The following is a 19785-nucleotide window of genomic DNA, read 5'->3' on the forward strand; positions in this document are numbered from 1 at the left end:
TGTGAAGGAGTCCTGGGCTGTGAAATTTGAGCTTGTAAGAAAGCCATTTGCATCTTACACTTTTTAGAGTCAAACACTTGATAATGTGCAAGAGTCCTGGGCTGTGAAATTTGAGCTTGTAAGAAAGCCATTTGCATCTTACACTTTTTAGAGTCAAACACTAAAATAAGTCTAGCTTGAGAACTGGAAGAGTGTTTCTAGAATTGAGTATAAGTGTTAAACTTCAATTCCTCATTCTTCTTCTTAATTTCACTGAAGATGTGAAATGTATCATCTTCTTTGTCCTTCTAACTAGTTCCACTGGTCTGAATCACCTGCTATTCTTGAGAAGTAGTGGAATGAGTGGGGGACTGAATAGACTGTCCACCAAACTGTGTAAAAATAGAAGTCTCTCCAAGTCCATCAAATGTTGTTTTATGTGGCTCATGTGTTGCAGTAACCTTCACAAGGATCCTAGGTCTCTTCTTTCTATGTACAATTCTAAAGCCCTAGCTTGATGCTTCAGTTGTAGGGGATGATTGTTCTTCCCTTCCTCGTTTAGTTTTCTTTTCCTGTGCAAGTGGAGTTTGTACATTTGAAGTAGATACTACATGTTCTTTAGCTTCTTGAAGGGTGTTCTCCTTCCATTCTCACTGATTTTTGTACTTCTCTATTTCAAGCCTGGCTATGTGGTGGTATGCAGTACACTTATTTTCAACCCTGAGTTTTGAAATTACTCCCATTAGGTCATAAGACCAAGTGAAGTTGAGATCAGCCTTCATTTCCTTCAATAATATGTCTGCTTCTTCTTCTGCTGCTCTAGTGTTACAAATGATTGGACCAACCTGAGCCTTTAGCTTGAATTGTGATTTCTTCTTTGTAGCCACAAAATATACTTCATCTACATTTAACCTCTCCCTAATATATTCCAATGCAAAAATTTTGATAGGTTGGTACTTAGGAAGTTTGTAGGGTGGAAGCTCACAGCCATAGACTCTATTTTATGTATAGTTTTGGTAAAGATACCAATCTCCTGTTGTGGCTTGATCAACCAGTTGTAATATTTTCACAATTTCATCGTTGGTTCTTGTTACTAGAGTGTTGCTCATAAGATTAATAGGTTGATGAACAAACAATTCTATGAATTGTTTATATACAAATATTTTCTTCTCCTTCATTCCCATAGAAGTCCAAAATATCATTGATTGTTGATTGCCTTCTCCTTCTAACTTCTGCAAGGTGAATCGAAACTTGTCTCCCTAAAAATATATAAAAAGATATACAAGTACTGAAGCATACTTGAATACTTCTTCAGTATTAAACTGGAAAAATTGTTCATGGATGGCCTCAGCTAGAAATTAGCTAAAATTATAGATAACAGTGGGTTTGGAATGAGTAGAAAAGATAGACAAGAAATCTATGATGACTTCATTTACATATTGATCAGAATTGTGACCAAGCAGATAAGAAAGAATAGTGGTAATTTTCTTGGTTCTGTCTGGGAACATGGATGAATCATAGGGAGGGTTTATTTTAGGCAGAGGGTTATCTATAGCTAGGAAAAGTTCAAGAGTTTGAGATCTTTTAGTGAAATCTAGCTTTTGATAGGCTTTTATCAGGCTTTCATGAGAAAAAGGATGGGTTGGTGCAATAGTTGGGGCCTGCAACATCTGTTCAATAGACTGAGCATTGATGAAACAGAGGATTTCTCCTATAGGTGAAATGATAGCTCTTTGACTGGGATCATAGGATTCATGGAATTTCCTAACAAATTCAGGTGCTCTATGTATCTAAGGGAAAATGTAATGAGGAAGGTGGGAGTCCCAAAGTCCTATTTCATTTGTTTGATCAACTAATTGATCCTCCATCCAGCAGTAGATTTCATATAAATCAAATTGAGACGAAGACTCAATGATTTTACAGTCTTTGTCGACCAAGGGAGTATGATGGAAGTCAACTTGTGGATGAATGAGAGGATTTGGGATTTCTACAATTTCCTTTCCCTTAGGAGGCATTTTGTTAAGTGAATTGCAAGCTGAACTTGACAAAAATGGGAAGAATTGGTCTGAAACACAGTGATAACAGAAAAATAGTATAACTGAAAATGGATTAGGTGGACCTAGATGTCGGCTTGGTTCTGAACAGAATTGAAAATTTAGTTGAATGATGAATCTGTCATTTTGGTTGCAAGCTTCAAGTATCCAGCAAATTATGAGAATGCAATGTAACGGTTTTTGTGAAAGGCAGGGCTTATAATGAATAACATGGAGTGGATCATTAATCAACAGTTAAATTGTCATTAATTCTCCAATGGGGCTGATAAATGGATCAATGGAATATTGATGTGTGAGCGGGAATGGGGAATTAAATGAATAACAGACAAATAGGTGGCAGCTAATTGGACGGAGGAAGTGACATGGGGCGGATGTGGACGATGATGTAGGAGTGGCGGTAAATAGTTGAATGAAAACCACATTTGGGAGTAAGTTCAGGTGGTAAGTTGTTTCGAGATTTTAAGTCCTGAAAGATTAGGATGGAGGAAAAGTAGTTTCGGAGGGTGGTTTCCAAAACTGCCGACTTCGGACCCCCCCCCCCCCCCCCGCCCCCGCCGATAAAGTTCGCACTGCAAAGGAGGACCGAGGAGCAATTTAGGCCATCGGATCTCGGGGAAGTGTGCAGGATGAAAAATATGTGAATAAGTTTTAATGTGATAGGGCAGAAAGCGATGGTGGGGTCCAGAGTTATGGTGGATTTGACATGCATGGGGTATGGGGTATGGCGAATGAATGAATAAAGTTTTAATATCACAAATCACATTGATATTTACAATTTATGGTTAATTAAAACTGATCACCATATACACATGTATCCAATGTTTTGACTTAGGATAAAAATTATATCATGCTCCAATTTCGTTTCTCTACCTACCCTTACTTTCCTAACATTTCTTCAATATCAGTCACCTGAGTGCATTTAGACTAGCAACTCAACATTTTCCTTTTAATATTTAATCTACTTAATCCCTTATTGCTTCCATTGGCTCAGATTAAACTGTTGAGCCAATTTTATTTTCTACCTATTGACAAACAATTTAAATCAAATCAAAACATGATTAAACTATACAATTGGATTGTATGAACCAGTGTGGCATTTAAACAATTTGCACACAACTTTTATTTGCAAAAATAAACTTTGACTAAGAGTAGTGGCATTTGGATTTGCAACACTTTCAGAATTTATTATTTTTCTTTTCTCTCTAATCTAACATTTTTTATTTTTGCTTCCTTTTTTAGGGTATCTATTCTAACATTTTATTTGATATGGACTTATTCATCAAAATATCCCTAACATTTTTTCGATTAAATATTCTTTTTATCCATATCCTAACTTAACATTTTTTGAAATGATTTTCATCTTTTGACTAATTGATGCTAACTTACCAAAACCAGAAAATTCTACAACAATTGGTATATTCTAAAAATGAAGAAGAGAATGTTGATCATTTAGCAACAACGTTGAGGTTGTCGAGGGAGCATCGATTGTATGCTAATCTCAGCAAGTGTAGTTTCTTTTAGAGTGAGGTACATGGGACATGTTGTATCCAAGGAAGGCATTTCAGTAGATCCAGAAAAGATAAGGACCATCATGGAGTGGATAGCTCCTAAGAATGTGGATGAGGTGAGATCTTTCATGGGTTTGGCAGGTTATTGTAGGAGGTTCATCAGGAACTTCTTGCAAATTGCTTATCTTATCACATCATTACAGAGGAAAGATAAGAAGTTCGAATGGATAGAGGAGTGTGAGGCTAGTTTTGAGCAACTCAAGCAGTTGTTGACATATGCACCAGTGTTAAAGATTGCAAATTTGGACAAGGAGATTTTAGTATGCACAGATGCTTGCAAGAAAGGACTTGGTGGAGTCCTTATGTAGGATAGATAGGTGGTATGCTATGAGTCGCGAAAATTGAATGAGCATGAGCAAAACTACCCAACACATAATATTTATTTAGCAGTGATTATACATGCATTGAAGATGTGGAGACACTCTCTTATGGGTAGGAGGTTTACCTTGATGAGTGATCACAGTGGTTTGCGATATCTATTTGACCAACCAAATCTGAATGGTAGGTAGGCTCGGTGGTTGGCTACAATCAGTGAGTTTGATTTTGAGATCAGATATATAAAAGGTAAAGAAAACAAGGTGGCAGATGCTCTCAGTGGGCAAGTACAGGTAAATCACTTGGAAGTTATGAGCTCCTATGGGATAGATCTACAAGATAAGATATTGCATGCAAGTTAGAAGGATGTCAAGTATATGGATATTGTGCACATGTTGCATCAAAATGATGGTACAGGTACAGGTGATAGTACAGGTACATCTACGGATATTGGCACAAGTGCAGGTGCACAAGATGTGGATTATTGTCTTACAACAGATAGATTGGTTAGATTCAGAGACAGGATATATGTGTCAGATAACAATGAGCTGAAGAAGGTGATCTTGAGAGAGTTTCATGTGAAACCTTATTCAGGTCACCTAGGTTATCAGAAGACATTGACTACAGTGAAGAAATTTTATTATTGGTTGAATTTGAAGAGGGGTGTAGCAGAGTTTGTGGCTAGATGTTTTGATTGTCAGTGAGTAAAGGTAGAGTGTAAACATCCAGGTGGACTGCTACAACCGATCGTGATTCAAGAGTGGAAATGGGAATTCATTTCCATGGACTTCATCATAAGGTTGCTGAAGACAGTGAGGCAGCATGATTCCATCATGGTTGTTGTGGACAGGTTGACAAAGGTTGAACACTTCATTCCAGTCAAGTCTACATTCTCAGCTAGCGATGTGGAATAGGTATTCATCATAGATGTGGTCAGGTTGCATGGTGTTCCAAATAATATTGTGTCAGACAGGGATGCAAAGTTCAATTCCAAGTTTTGGAAGGAGTTATTTGCAAGTTTGGGCACATAGTTGGCCTTCAGTACAGCTTATCATCCACAGACATATGGACAGATAGAGAGGGTCAACAGGATATTGAAGGACATGTTGAGGATTTATGTGATGCATCAGTAGTGGAAGTGGGAAAATTATATTCCCTTGCTTGAGTTTACATACAACAATTGTTAACAGGAGTCATTGAGGATGAATCCTTTTGAGGCATTGTATGGGTGGAGTTGCAATACTCCTATCAGCTAAAGTGATCCAGTGAAAAAGGTGTTGATTGGACCAAATATGTTGGCTGACATGGAACAGGAAATACAGGTGATCAAGAAGAATCTAAAGGCAGCATAGGATAGGTAGTAGAGCTATGCAGATCGGAATAGGTTGTTCAAGGAGTTCCAGGTTTGGGAACAGGTGTAATTGTGCATCAAACCGAAGAAAATATCTTTACGGATTGGATCATGTTCCAAGCTAGAACCACATTTTTTTTTACCCTTCAGTGTCATTTATAGGATTGGGCCAGTAGCCTATCGACTTGCACTTCCTCCAATAGTGAAATTCCATGATGTTTTCCATGTATCATTGCTTAAAAAGTATGTTAAAGATGTTGATCATGTGATTGATTGGTCTGTATTGCGGGTCAAACTAGATGGAGAATTCCAATCAAAGCCTCAGTGTATATTGCAGAAAAAAGTGCTCATGCTTCGGAACAAGAATCAAGAAAGTTAATGTGCAGTGGAATCACTTTGGGCCCAATGAAGCTACATGGGAGATGGCAACTCAAATGCATGCTATGTATCCTTCCTTGTTTGTTGGTTGAGGCAAAGCAGTTTTGATATGGTGTTTTGGTATATGTTTTGATGTGCGTTTTGGTATATGTTTTAATGTGGCGTTTTGGTATATTTTTTGATATGGTGTTTTGGTATATGTTTTGATATGGTGTATTGGTATATGTTTTGATGTATGCTCTGTTCATATTGCTATATGTGCATATGTATATGGATATAAATACCTCCATGAGATATGTTATATAGCTCCAATAAGTGGTATGGGTGTTACATCGTTATGATTGTCATGTGGTCATCTTACTATGTTATCATGTTGTTAAGTTACCATGTTGGTATGTGTCATGTGGGTTGGCACACAGCAGGGTGATCATTGTAAATACTACGCCGAGCTATGTTATAAAGCTCCATGAGAAATATGTCTTCTTTTCAATAGTTTGTTGAGGTATATGTGTGAATGAACACGAAGGACAGTGTCCCCCAAGGGGGAGGGTTCTGTAACAACCCTGGTGAAAATTCCATGTAATAAAAGTTAAAATAATAACCATGGTTGATGGGACATTTATTCCAAGCCGAATGTTGGGAAAGACATCTTAGGGGGTGTCCATTTAGTTGTTTATGGCTAAGGAAATTGGAAAAGGAAATGGCTAAGGTTTTGGAAAGGCAAAATGGCATTTTTGGTACATTTATTTGTGGAAATAATGGAAACTGGGAGAAAAGGATGTGAAAGGTCATAAGTTTCATGTGAGGAGGAAATTGAAGGAAAATAATGGAAAATGAAGAAAATATAGGCCTCATTCATAAAAAGGCTTCTGAGGGTCAGTTGGTAACCTTTTGTCGGTTTTTTTTTGGATCTCTCTCATTATTCTCTATCTATCTCTCTCACTCTTGGACACTTAGAATTTTCTTGGAGCACTTTGGCATTGGAACAAGAAAGGCAAAGAAGGCAAGAGGAAGCAAATATCAAGCAAGATCAAGCAACTACAGCAGGATCCATTGCATGCATCAATTTTCATGTGTATTGAACTTGATATATTTGGCATGCATGGTATTGCATGTGGTTTTTTCTATCATGGCATGGGTTTTCCCAGGTGTGACATTGTTCTTCAGCCGAGCCTTGCCATTTCTGGATAGCAATGATGAGATGGGTTCTCATACTTTGGTTGAGTTGGATTGCCAGATAGATTCGAAGCTGAGTGGGGTGGATATCTGAAATGACAAACACATGGCCTAGTGGTCCCTGAACTAGACTGTTGATCACGGTAAAGCCACTGGCCTAGTAACCCCTGAGCTATATTGTGGGTTGTAGTAAAGCCAGGATTATGTGCCTCGATGGGACTAGGAATCCTTGTCAGTGAATGGTGGGATATACGGCAAAGCCAAGAGGTGGATTGATCTCTGTTCGGCCTAGTAGTCTCAAGATGGGATGTATGGTAAATCCTGGAGAGTGGGTTTTGGTGTAGGACCTAGTGATCCCTGGATTGAACTATTGATTATGGTAAATCCTGAGAGACTAGGAGGCACTCAAATTCCTCACGATGTAGGTGGAGAAATCCGGTGGCATCCATGCTTGTTTGGTTCTTTTGATGTGTTCTATAAGGTCCCACATTCATGCTTGGAATATGGCACCAGGGAAAATTTTAAGAAGCACCCTAAATTTATATGTATAATAAATGGGTGAATCCCCATGATACATAGGAAAAATGGGAGGTGATTTGATCAATAATATAATATGTATATATAATTTTTTTGGTGAGTCTCTCACCAGATTATATTATCTTGTAAAGTCATGGCGAATCTTTCACTGAATTATAAAATCTTGTAAGATCTTGGAAAATATTTCACTGAATAATAAAACATTGTGAAGTCTTGGCGAATGTTTTGTTAAAGTATGAAACCATATATGATAATAGGAAAACATATTCATTAAACTGTAATATACTAACATACATGTTTGGAAAAAAGAAACATAATTTTCTCTTCCTACAAACAATGTTGCAAGTTTCAGTGGTCGTGTTTTTCAAGGTTCTTATTGTACACTCTTTCATATCCTTCTATTAGTTTTGATAATATTCCACAACAAAGTTCTTGTATGTGTTGATCTTGACCACCAGTTTTGTCAAGGTAGGAGAGATTAATCTTTTCTCTACCACTTTTGTCAAGCTATGAGAGATTAATGTTTGTACAAATTTTGTTTTACTTTTCTCCCAACTTTTGTTTCCTTGAGTGTTTCCATCACTACCTTGTTGATTCCATATCAAACCAATTTCTCAAATGCCAGCCTAATTGTGACAAAGGAATTTCTTGCTTCTACAAATTTGTAGCCTCATTGTAAGGAGAAGTTGTTATATTTGCAGGGACAATTTATAAACACTTTCATTCGCTCTCCAAGTAGTTTTTAAGCCATCAACCTTCAGGTAGTTCATCCTTCCATATGATATTTGGTCATTACACTCTGTTCTTCAAGAAATATATAAGTTATGAAATTCATTATACCATGTCATGAAGTGTTGAATCGAGGGAATCCCATACCCATGAAGCTTACTTGTGGTCTTACGATGCAGTCTTCTATTTTGAGTCATTTTGTTAAAGTCCCTACCCTTCAAGCAGGCTTTATGCAAGTAGGAAAATGAAACAAGGCCCCCTTAGTTACCGACCTTCCTTTCTCTTACCTAAATAGTTGTATCTTACCCAACCAACAAATGGTTCCTACCTTGAATGATGGAGTTTAATAGACCAACAATAAAAGATTTATGTAACTCTGGTCCCCACCACCTGAACACCTTATGGCCCAGCACGAATGAAGGCATGTTAAGGATTTCTTCATTAGTCTTCGTAAAGATCATTTCAATTCATATTCATCATGGCTTCCGCTAACCACTCATGTAGGGTCACTTGGCTTGGCAATGCAAATTTCTCATTAATGCTTCCCATCACTCGACCACCTTCAATCATATTCATTTCAACAATTTCATTTTGATTAGCATTTGTAAGAAAATTATGTGGTTTTTGTCCTCAAAAACTACTGTTTTTTCTTGAATTGCTTCATCATATTCTTAAGTAGCATTGCCATGTTCATCATCATCACCCTAATACTTAACATCCTTGAGGTAGACTCAACATGTTTATAACAAATTTTGCATCTTTATCACCAGGTATTTCAAAAACTTGGCTACAAGCCTCATCATTGGTAAGAGCATCATAATTGACTAGCCAAATTCCATTGCACCTACATTCCACATTAATATTAGAGGGTGTCAAGGTCCTTTCAATAGATATGCTAGCAATTTCAACTGTTTCAAACCTTTTTACCTCTCTCCATGGGTTCTTTGCCATCCAATTTATTCTCTCAAACCTTAAATAATTCTTAAAAGGCCCAAACACACTTCTAGGGGTTGCAACTTATGAGTAATGTCTAAGCAGTTCCAACACTATGTATGCCTATCGTGTTTGCCTCTGTGGTTTGTAAAACTATGTTGTTGTGATGGCCATAAAAAATTAACAAGTATATGTTTGTAAGATAGACACCTCCAAGTAAAAAGTGACAAAATGGTATAGCCAAATCATAAACAATTATTTAGTCATCCATGCATTAGGATGTGCAACCATGGATATTCCTTGCTCACAATTCTTGACATGGTTCTTCATATTTTTATTTCCCTAAAACAAATATAGCCTAGACATTGATAAACCAATTGTAATTGCACAACAAAATATAGTTATCCACATTGTTGTTAGGAAACACTTTGGCACATTTTCACTCATTCTCTTGGCATTTATCCACATGCCACAATTCCTTCCAACTTGGAAAGGAAACTCGTCACAATTGCATATATATTTTGTAAACTGTATGAATGATCTTTGTATGCCTTGGATAGAGTGTAATAGAACTTGGTCAGAATTGTAGGGTGTAAATCCATAGCTTTGTCTCTATTTAGGATTTCAATTGTTCATAATGTCAGCTCTTGATATATTTTCTTAACTCCTGCACACCTTGATTTCCTCAAAATCCATCTTTGAATGGACTCAAAGTGGAGCAACGTTAGCCTTAAGTTGTATCAACTCTAGGTCATGGCCAATTTCAAGTATCTCCTTACACCAATCAACTATTTCCTCCTTTTGTTCAATTAACATTGTAATAACCCATTTATTCTTGAGGTATTTAGCCAATAATGTATTGATGTTGGTGATTTCCATATTTTCTCACTGCAACTCTTATTAAGCGTCCATTGAAGTCAACATCATCAATTTCCTTCAGCATGTCCTCTTTAGTTCAGCCTCTGTTAACACTAATATTCTTGGTTAAACTTGCACCTTGCACTATAATTCATGCAGAAGCACCACCTTCAACATCTACATCATATGCTCTTCAGCTTTTATATCATTATGCTCTTCAAAACCTACCGGATTTAACTCCTCATTTGAGGAAGAGTTTTTGAGATGATCAACCCTTGTCACTTGCATTCTTACCCTCACAAGAGAAACACTATTTCCTCGTGCATGACAGAAAAACCTTAAACAAACAAATATTGTAGAATAATAGAGGTTGATGCAGTGCATAGCAACAAGGAAAAAAAAAATTTTAAGGTAAACATAGGTGAAAAGAAACAAAACTTTAAAAGGAGAGAGTTTATGAAATAGTGTTGATCCCTAACTAAAGATTCATGGTGAGAGAAATGTTTGCAATGACCTATAGAGTAGTATTGTAAAATGGGTTGAAGAAATGGTGCTTCCATTAATGGTGGTTTAGATTTATAATGCTCCATAATCTTGATTGATGAGTCCCATGAATAAAGATACATTGTATGAAATTCTGACAATGATCTAGAGAGCAGTATTGTAAACTGAGTTGCCGCAATGGTGCTTCCATGAATTATAGATTAAATGTATAACATTCCATTGGAAAGTTGAGTGGTGAATGGTCATCGACATGGAATTGTTATGCAGAACGATGATATTTATGTGTAGGATTGATTTGATTATGCTCTAGGGGCTCTTAGTTTCTCCTAGCCAATGTTGGTGCTTCTAAAATATTTAATGTCCCTGACAGATTGATTTGATTAATGGTCATTTTGAACATAGTTGAATACATTACTCCTTTGCATTATAGATTGCAAACTTAGGGGTGGGTCATGGAAAGCATTGAATGATGAGAATTACCTATTCATGTCTTATCAAATGCACAAGGGGAAAGAAAAATTGGGCTCTATATGGACTTGAGGTTATACATATTGGAACACCATTTACTGCAAACATTCTCCAGCAATCAACCTCTCTATTAGATGTGATAGGTAATCTGTACATCAAAACTAAACCTTGTTGGACTGAACATTTGATGGTTCTTAATGTCTGAGGATTTGAAGTGTCTTTATGTTAGAGCATTTAAATATGTGTTTGGACATGATATTTTGTATGGTAGCGAACTAAGAGTCACCTTCTAGACAATTGTATGCCTAGTGAGTTTATGGACTACTTTTAAACTTGTGAGAATTCTTCGTTATTTTAATACCACTTTTATACTGTGTTATCAGTGTGATGTGTTCTGATTTCTTATAGCTTCATAGGTCTCTAGGTCAACCCCAAAATCGGTTCCTTCCTTAAGAATATCATGTCTCCCCAAGGACCTCGTAAATATTAAAAATTACAACCCTCCAATCCAAAATATTTCAGAATGAAAATTATCAAAAAGATAAAAATGAAAGGAAAAAATTGAAACAATTGATAAATAATTCAAGGAACATAATGAGTTTCATCAAATGTTAGGTCCCTACACTACTAGTGTAACCCCTTATTGTTATTAGTACAACCCCCTTATTATATTGTTGGCCCATGTAGTCCCCATATTGTTATTATTGTGCCCCATAGAAGCCCATTATTGTTATTATTGTGCCCTTACATTATTATTGTTATGTCGACTCTGATTATATTATGACCCCTTAGACTCCTATATATAGAAAGGAGGTCTTGTCATTTGTATCATCTAAGAATTGTTCATTTGTGTAATGTAAAGGAGGTTGCCCCTCGAAGAGACTGAATTCTAAGGCGCTTATCTTTATTTTCTATATTTTTGTGAGCTAGTTTCCTAACATTTGGTATCAGAGCTTTGGATTCTATGGTTTCACTGCACCAAACAGGTCATCGTCGAATTTTCGCTATAACTTTTTTTCTACGATGTTTTTGTTAGCACTCAGGATTGTACCTCACAGCTAAGAAAAGGCGATCCCAAGGTAACCACAGACCAAGCATTTGACCTGGCATCTAGACCTGCCAGACCAGAGAGGGATCTCTCTTTTCCAACTGAGGGTGGCTGAAATAAATGAATCTTAGGCTAGCTATGAAGAATGAGTATTTGGTTGAAAATTGTGGGTAGAAAACAACAAGAGAAGGGACCATTGGGCTATGGAATCGAGGCTAGTTTCTGCCGGCAAACTTGGGGCAAAGTAAGCGCAATGTTCAGCCAAATTAAAGATATAATGAGAGAAGAAAAGAGGAAAAAGATCGCTTCCCTACAGGCATCAATCAGGCGATGGATCTATAGTGGCAACTTTAGAAGAAAAATAAGCATAGGGTTACTCAACAGAGCATCTAACAGAGGATGGATTCTAAAAAGATAACCACTACATTAAACAACATAATCATTGTGAAAGGAGCATCATGTGTGGATGGATTCCTAACACTTCCCTTAGAGAATGTTGTAATGAAATTAGCAGAAAAAACAAAGCATGGAAATGAATTTACAAGAAAAACATGTTGCACATTAAACACCGTGATGGATCCTAAGTTTAAAGGGCAGAGACTGCTCCAATAGAATAATATTCAGAAAAGTTTAAGCTTTACACAGTCCAATAGCAACTTTCCTCTGCTGAAAAATTCAAACCCTTTACACTCTGAAATTCATAAAATATATACAATTATTTCATCCCTAGACTAAGGTATTCAAGCTCAACCGTCTCCCTAAAGATAGAAACAGTTACATTAAATTTGGCATTCCCTGCTAAGAATAGGGACCGAATTTCTGAAAATAGGGGTCAAAGATGAACTCGTATCTCTTGAACCATAACCTATGTTACAAAACCAAAAGAGGTTTTTGTAGATAAGGTTATTTTTTAGAAAAACCTCTCTCAAATTTTGGAAATTCGGTTCCATTTTATCGGAATCTATGCCACAAAATAATCTTTAAAACAGGAAATCATTAAATATTTAAATCTATAAAAATAGGTTGTAAAGATCTAGTCAAATATTCCAATTCATGACCCCTGTGAATAAACTGAAAGAGGTTTCTGTTATATTACTCGTGGTTGACAAAACCTCCTTGGGTTTCTCAAAATTACTTTTCATCTGTTATAAAATGGTGCCAAAATACAATGACTAAAACAGTAAAACAAATGCAAAATTTGTTTTGTTTTAATGTAGGCTTCAAATTTCACTGCATATCTCCCACGCAATAACACCTGTGCATAAACTAAAGGAGGTTTTTGTTATTTGGTATGTGATTAACAAAACCTCTTTCACTTTTGTAAAATTCATGTACATTACTTCAGAAACTTATTGTGTAGTAAACGTGTCCCTGTGTGCAGCAAATGACCTCAAACCCCCAAAAAATCATGCCAATCACCTCCTTCATAAATCAATAATATTGAAACTAATGCTTCCACACATTATATCTCATGTAATCGACCATAGTTCACTGGATTTGCAGCTATAAACCATGAAAAAGGTGAATGAAGTTTTCACAATGTAAAATTATAAGAAAACATGCATCATGCATAACCAAGAATCAATCATTCATTTCGATCATATCTTCTGATCCAGGAACTAGTTTCGGGCGTGCAATATATCGTTGGAAATATCTTTCTGATTTGTTTCTGATGAACATACTTAGGATATGATTTGCATTGAAACTCATGTGCAAAACATCTCTGAAAACCAGACATAGTAAGAGCCCATTTTATCCCTGGTGACAGGCTACAAAGACTGGAACTAACAGTTTCAGAAGCAAAAAAAAAACCCATTTGAGAATAAATCTTGTTGAACCTCGGGTCCGAATTTCATATATTGTCTCGCTAATTTTTGGAGATATGATCTGAGGAAGTTATGGTTTTAGCAAGCTCCAGAATTTCATCTAAAACAGGTCATCATGGAATGTTCACTATAACGTTTTCTCTACAAAGTTTCAAAAGCTAAAAAAAAAAACCCATTTGAGAGGAAATCGGTATGAACCTCGGGTCCAAATTTCAGATCTTGGATCGCTATATTTTTTGATATATGATCTAAGGAAGTTAGGGTTTTTTCAGGCTTCCGAATAACATCCTAAACAGATGACCTGGGGAAAATTGTCAGAACTATCTCTTTGAGCATTAGATTGAAACTTTGTAAGAAGTTATAGAAAGAGAATGGACTGTAGTTTTCTGTGTATATTTTTTAGATCTGAAGGTAAAAACAGTTACACATGGAACTGCATACAAGTTCGCTCTTCTAAAAAGGTATATAATCACATCATCTTGGGAGATTGTGCATAACTCCTTCGAGAATCGAACTTCGATCAGACTTATGGCATTGGAAAGAGGACATAGAGGGCTACTGCAGCTCATGATTTCAGAACTAGAAGATCCGAAATTTATAGAGTTACATTCGTTTCAAGATCAAGCTCCTAAAATAAAGACAAGGGGATATGAGGAAGTTTGAGGGAAAGGATCCGGTAAATTGGATACTACAGATGGAGCAATATTTTGATCTACATGAGGTACAAATGTTACAAAAGGTACGTATTTCATCTTCATATTTAGAACTGGATCAATTTTTATGGTATAAAGGGCTTTGTTCTCGTAAACCACTTGTTACGTGGACAATTTTCATGGAGGAAATGATAACACATTATGAGGATACATAGAGAAACACTTGCTTTAGCTAATTGATAAATCTCAAACAAAAGTGTTCAATGGCAGAGCACATTGAGGACTTTCAAAAATTGAATATAAGGGAAAATGATATTCCAGAGAAGCAAAGGATTGATGTCTCCATAGGGATGAGGTTCATCTCTGGAAACCTGATTCATTGGAGAATGCATTCATGTTGGAAAGAAAAGTGGAAAGAATAATTATGGCAACAAGGAAGTCTACCCCTCGTAACTATAAAGATGGAAGTTTCGTTTCTCCTAGCCTTCCAAAACCTACAAGATTGACACCACAACAATTGGAAGAAAAAGAAGCAAAAGGGCTTTGTTACAATTATGATAAAAAATACATTAATGGTCATAAGTGTGCTGAGAATGAATTATTTTACATTGATTGTGAAGAGGAGGAAGAAAAGGATCAATGAACGTCAAAAGAAGAGGATATACACTAGGAACCAACCCCAGAGAAAGAATAAATGAATCCAACCATATCTTGTAAATCATTGGCAAGAATTACCACTCCTCAAAATCTCAAGATAGAAGGACATATCAAGAAGAAAAAGGTTCAAGAAGTGAAAGATCACATCAAGAAAGAAGAAATCAATCTGACCATATCTTGTAATGCATTGGCTGAAATTACCACTCCTCAAACTATCGAGATAGAAGGACATATCAAGAAGAAAAGTGTTCAAGAAGTGAAAGATCACATCGAGGATCAAGAAATGAATCCGACCATATCTTGTAATGCATTGGAAGAAATTACCACTCCTCAAACTCTCAAGATAGTAGGACATATCAAGAAGAAAAATGTTCAAGAAGTGAAACATCACATCAAGCATCAAGAAATGGATCCAGCCATATCTTGTAATGCATTGGAAAAAATTACCACTCCCCAAACTCTCAAGATAGAAGGACATATCAAGAAGAAAAAGATTCAAGCAGTGAAATATCACATTTAGCATCAACAACAAGTTATCCAACTTTTAAAGGATAACACCACTTTGGTGCAGAATCGAATGAAACAACAGGCATATCAACAATCGCAGCGAAAAAAATTTTGATGTAGGCGATTGGTTATTTTTACGGCTACATCTCAAGCAAGCTATTTATGAGAAGGAAATGTTGGCAATACTACATGAACTTAATAAATGGCCCTTCAAGGTAAAAATGGATCATGATAGTCTTAAATACTTTTTAGAACAAATATTATCTTTAGAAGAACAGAAAAAATGGGTCACAAATATGTTGGCTTATGACTTTGAAATCATCTACAAAAAAGGGAAGCAAAATGTTGTTGCAAATGCACTCTCAAGAAAGGATGAGAATGTGGAAGCATTGTTTTATGCTATTTCTATTATCCAACCAAATTGGATAAATGAAGCAAGGGATGAATGGAATAAGGATTAAGAAGTGTGGCCACTCATTCAAAAGTTGCAAAAGATCTGAGTTCAAAAAATATTGCCAGAACTTGACGAGGAAGGAAAAATCATGTTGGAACCTAGAGAATTCACAGAAAAAGAACCCGAAAGCTATGAAATCGATCAATTTCAGAGTATCTCATCAAGTGGAAGAACTTAACCGCTGAAGATTCCACATGGGAGGACAAGAATTTTATACAGAAGCATCAAGAACTACTCAAGCGTTGAGGACAACACTTTTTGAAGGAGAGGGGCATATTAGGTCCCTATACTACTAGTGTAACCCCTTATTGTTATTAGTACAACCCCCTTATTATATTGTTGGCCCATGTAGTCCCCATATTTTTATTATTGTACCCCATAGAAGCCCACTATTGTTATATTGTGCCCTTACATTATTATTGTTATGTCGACTCTGATTATATTATGACCCCTTAGACTCCTATATATAGAAAAGAGGTCTTGTCATTTGTATCATCCAAGAATTGTTCATTTGTGTAATGTAGAGGTTTCCCCCTCGAAAAGGCTGAATTCTAAGGCATTTATCTTTCTTTTCTATCTTTTTGTTAGCTAGTTTCCGAACAGATCAAGTAGTGATAAGAGACGGAAAAACATAAAAAAAAATGAAAACAGGATACTGAATCAAAGAACATGTAAGAGAATCAAAAGGAAAATCTACACCTCTTAACTCTATAATCACTCCTCCTATGATGGGAATGGCATATTTGTTTTAGTTCTTCATCGTTTCTTGAACATTAATGGGATTGTTTTTCATCTACAAGGGGGGAATGGCACAAATAGATAGCATTAAGATAGATCTGAAAAATATCCATCTAATATAGTCGTATTTTTAATCAAAAGGGTTAAGTGCAGCGAAAATTAATCGCATCAACTCACCTTGTGCATTCTAGTTATTACTACATCACAAAAATCAAATGGATCAGCCATTATAGAAGCAACAATGTGACCATTTATGTGTGCCATGTCCATCATTAAGTATGCCCCAAAAATTATATTGGAAATCTTCCCAAACCACAAACTTTTTAGTACTAAAAATCATAAAAAAAAAAATCCAAAATTACATACTATAAGAAGATATTAATAAAATATGCTAGAATAAACATTGTTGGAAAGAGAAATGTTTGAAAGGACCGCCATTATAAGATCTATAGAAATAGCTAGCTTCAATACCTGCCTCATGCAAGGGTAATCAATATCTCGGGGATATGCACTGTCACCAGCAATGATAAGATTAATCCTAAAAAGGGTGGCATTCTTCTCAAGCATATCATATTCAATGAATCCTATAACCTAAGAAAACAAACTGTACCATTAACACTTTGAACATTTCCCAAAATATTGGTTCAATATTTTTCAATGATGGAATTGTTTCACTCCTAATTATTATTACACTGGAAATGCGAGCTCACCTATGGACTCATCTAGACGATATGGCATTGATTCAAAGTAAATTGATGTAGCAAATACTCACTTTTTTTCTATCATGAATCCATGAGACAGATGCCCTCCATGTGGTAAGTCCAAACCCTAAACATTGCAAAGAAAATTTTCACATGTTACATGCCCAAATAGAAATGATAATCTTATCAAAGGAGGTTCATATTTCAAAACCATACACACCATAATGTGATGATGTTAAAATTAGCTGGGGATCAAGATAATGGTTGAAAATTAACACCCCATGTACTGTTGTCAAGATGGAGTGCTTCTAAGGCCCTCTGCTAGCAAAGCCTCTCACTTTGGTTGATAAATTCATTGCCATCTTATTATATGCATGGCATAAATCCCAACCCAATATAGTAGTGAATAAATATAGAATAGTGTCCAACCACTGTATCCATCATTGTGATAATAGATACTCATGCAATAACTACAGGTCTTTACACTATAACACTAAACTGAGAAACCATTACACACATGTCAAACATTCAAACTAAAAAGTACAGGTCCAAAAGCTAGGAGAAACTCAGTTTAACAAGAAAAAATACCAAGTGGCAAGAAGAAACTGCCAAGCAGCTTAGACACAATCACAATCATGATGGTGCTATTCTTCACATTCCAAGTTATATCTTCAAGCACTTACCTCTTACCAGGGAGTCCTTCTAAGTACTTTTTTGTTAGACATGATCCAGCAACTTCCATATGTTGTTGGGAAAAGTATCCAATATGGAATGACCCTATCCCACTCTAAGGGTGATAGTACCTCAGCAACAATCAAAGCAAAGCTATTCGAGATTACTTCTTTATGAGATGTAAGAGAGAGGAGGAAGAGATCCACTAACCGTTGTCTTCCGCTAATGATTGATCCAATCTTCTCTCTTTGCTGCTTGCTCCCAACTCCTTGCTCTTTCACTGGCCCAGCTACACCAAGATCCTGCAAAATGGCAAGAGAGGGAAACTACAAGAAGCATACATTCATAATTGATTCAAGGATTAGAATAAATCAAGTATACAAGCATAACAATACACCATTGAGATACATGCATATAGAAGAACCTCAAATGCTTTATTAATGGAAGAAGTAAAGTTCTGAGAGTGTTACAACCATAAGAGGCCCAATCCAGCAACACCTCCCAGCAGAAAGAAATCTCCTCTTCACCTCCTTCAAGCAAATCACCCAATAGTTCTATACTCAAACCAACAGCACTTCCTTACAGTCACAAGATTCCAGCCTCCTTAGACCTCATGAGAGAGCTCTATATATAGGAGTTTTGGAGAAAGGATGAGTCAGCTTGAGACTGGCATGAAGCTAACTAGTGTCCTCTCCCACTTCAGTTATTCTTCAGTTCTTGAGTCCACTTGGAGGTTCTTGCTTCCACTTGGAGATCTAGACCCTCTTACTCATCAATAGGTGAATTCCTTGATCCAAGTGTCATTTTGGAAGCTTCCTGGGCATTGACACCTTGAGGAATGACTGTGCCACTTGGCCAATCTCGCCCAGCGCAGGTAGCCTTCATTGGAGTTGACATTCAGGGCAGGTACCGAGTGGAGCAGTTGACATTCAGCGTAGATGCTCAGTGGAGCAGTTGACATGATCCAGAAATAGCTTGTTTTTGAGTGTTTTCAGGTGGAGAACTGATTTTCAGTGCTGTGGTTTGCTGACCTTGTTCCTCTAGGGGTAGGAACAACATGTTTAGGGACTTTGGATCCCTTAGATTATTGACATTTCATGCTTCATGTTGTAAGGCACAAAAATGTCTATAACAGTTTCCCCCTAAAGTATGAGGTGGTTTATCGGGTGAAATGCTTTATCAGGAGGATCCGAAGTTCATTCAATCGCTGAGAGGTGACCTGTAATAAAATACAATACAATACATTATTTTTCATTCTGCTTTCATGATCTAGCTGAGGCAGGCATTCCCATGCTCAGCTTTATAAATTCATTTTAGTACATAGAACAGACGATCGTCTGATGATAGACAGATAATTATCTGCTGAAATTATCATCCTTTGAGTAGAATGATCATCTGCTGCAATGATGTACATGTCAAATGTCTTTATGTTTCCTGAATATATATCGCAGCCCGGATGGATGAAACTAGATCCGGGGTCTTCAAACTCGTTCGATCTTCACTCTAAGTACAAGTCGATCCATGTGAGAATTGTGCTGAAGTCGAACATGGAAATACATCGCTTGAGTACCGGTCAATGATGTAAACCGTTAACAAGCGCGAGAGGAATCACCGATAATGATAATGACCCTCAAGGTACTACAGTAAAATTCACGTGGTGTGAATAAAGGACTTGGCGT

Source organism: Pinus tabuliformis, chromosome 7, assembly GCF_031772625.1.
Source record: "Pinus tabuliformis cultivar Carrire ecotype Pingquan chromosome 7, CPIR1, whole genome shotgun sequence".
In the NCBI taxonomy this organism is placed as follows: domain Eukaryota; kingdom Viridiplantae; phylum Streptophyta; class Pinopsida; order Pinales; family Pinaceae; genus Pinus; species Pinus tabuliformis.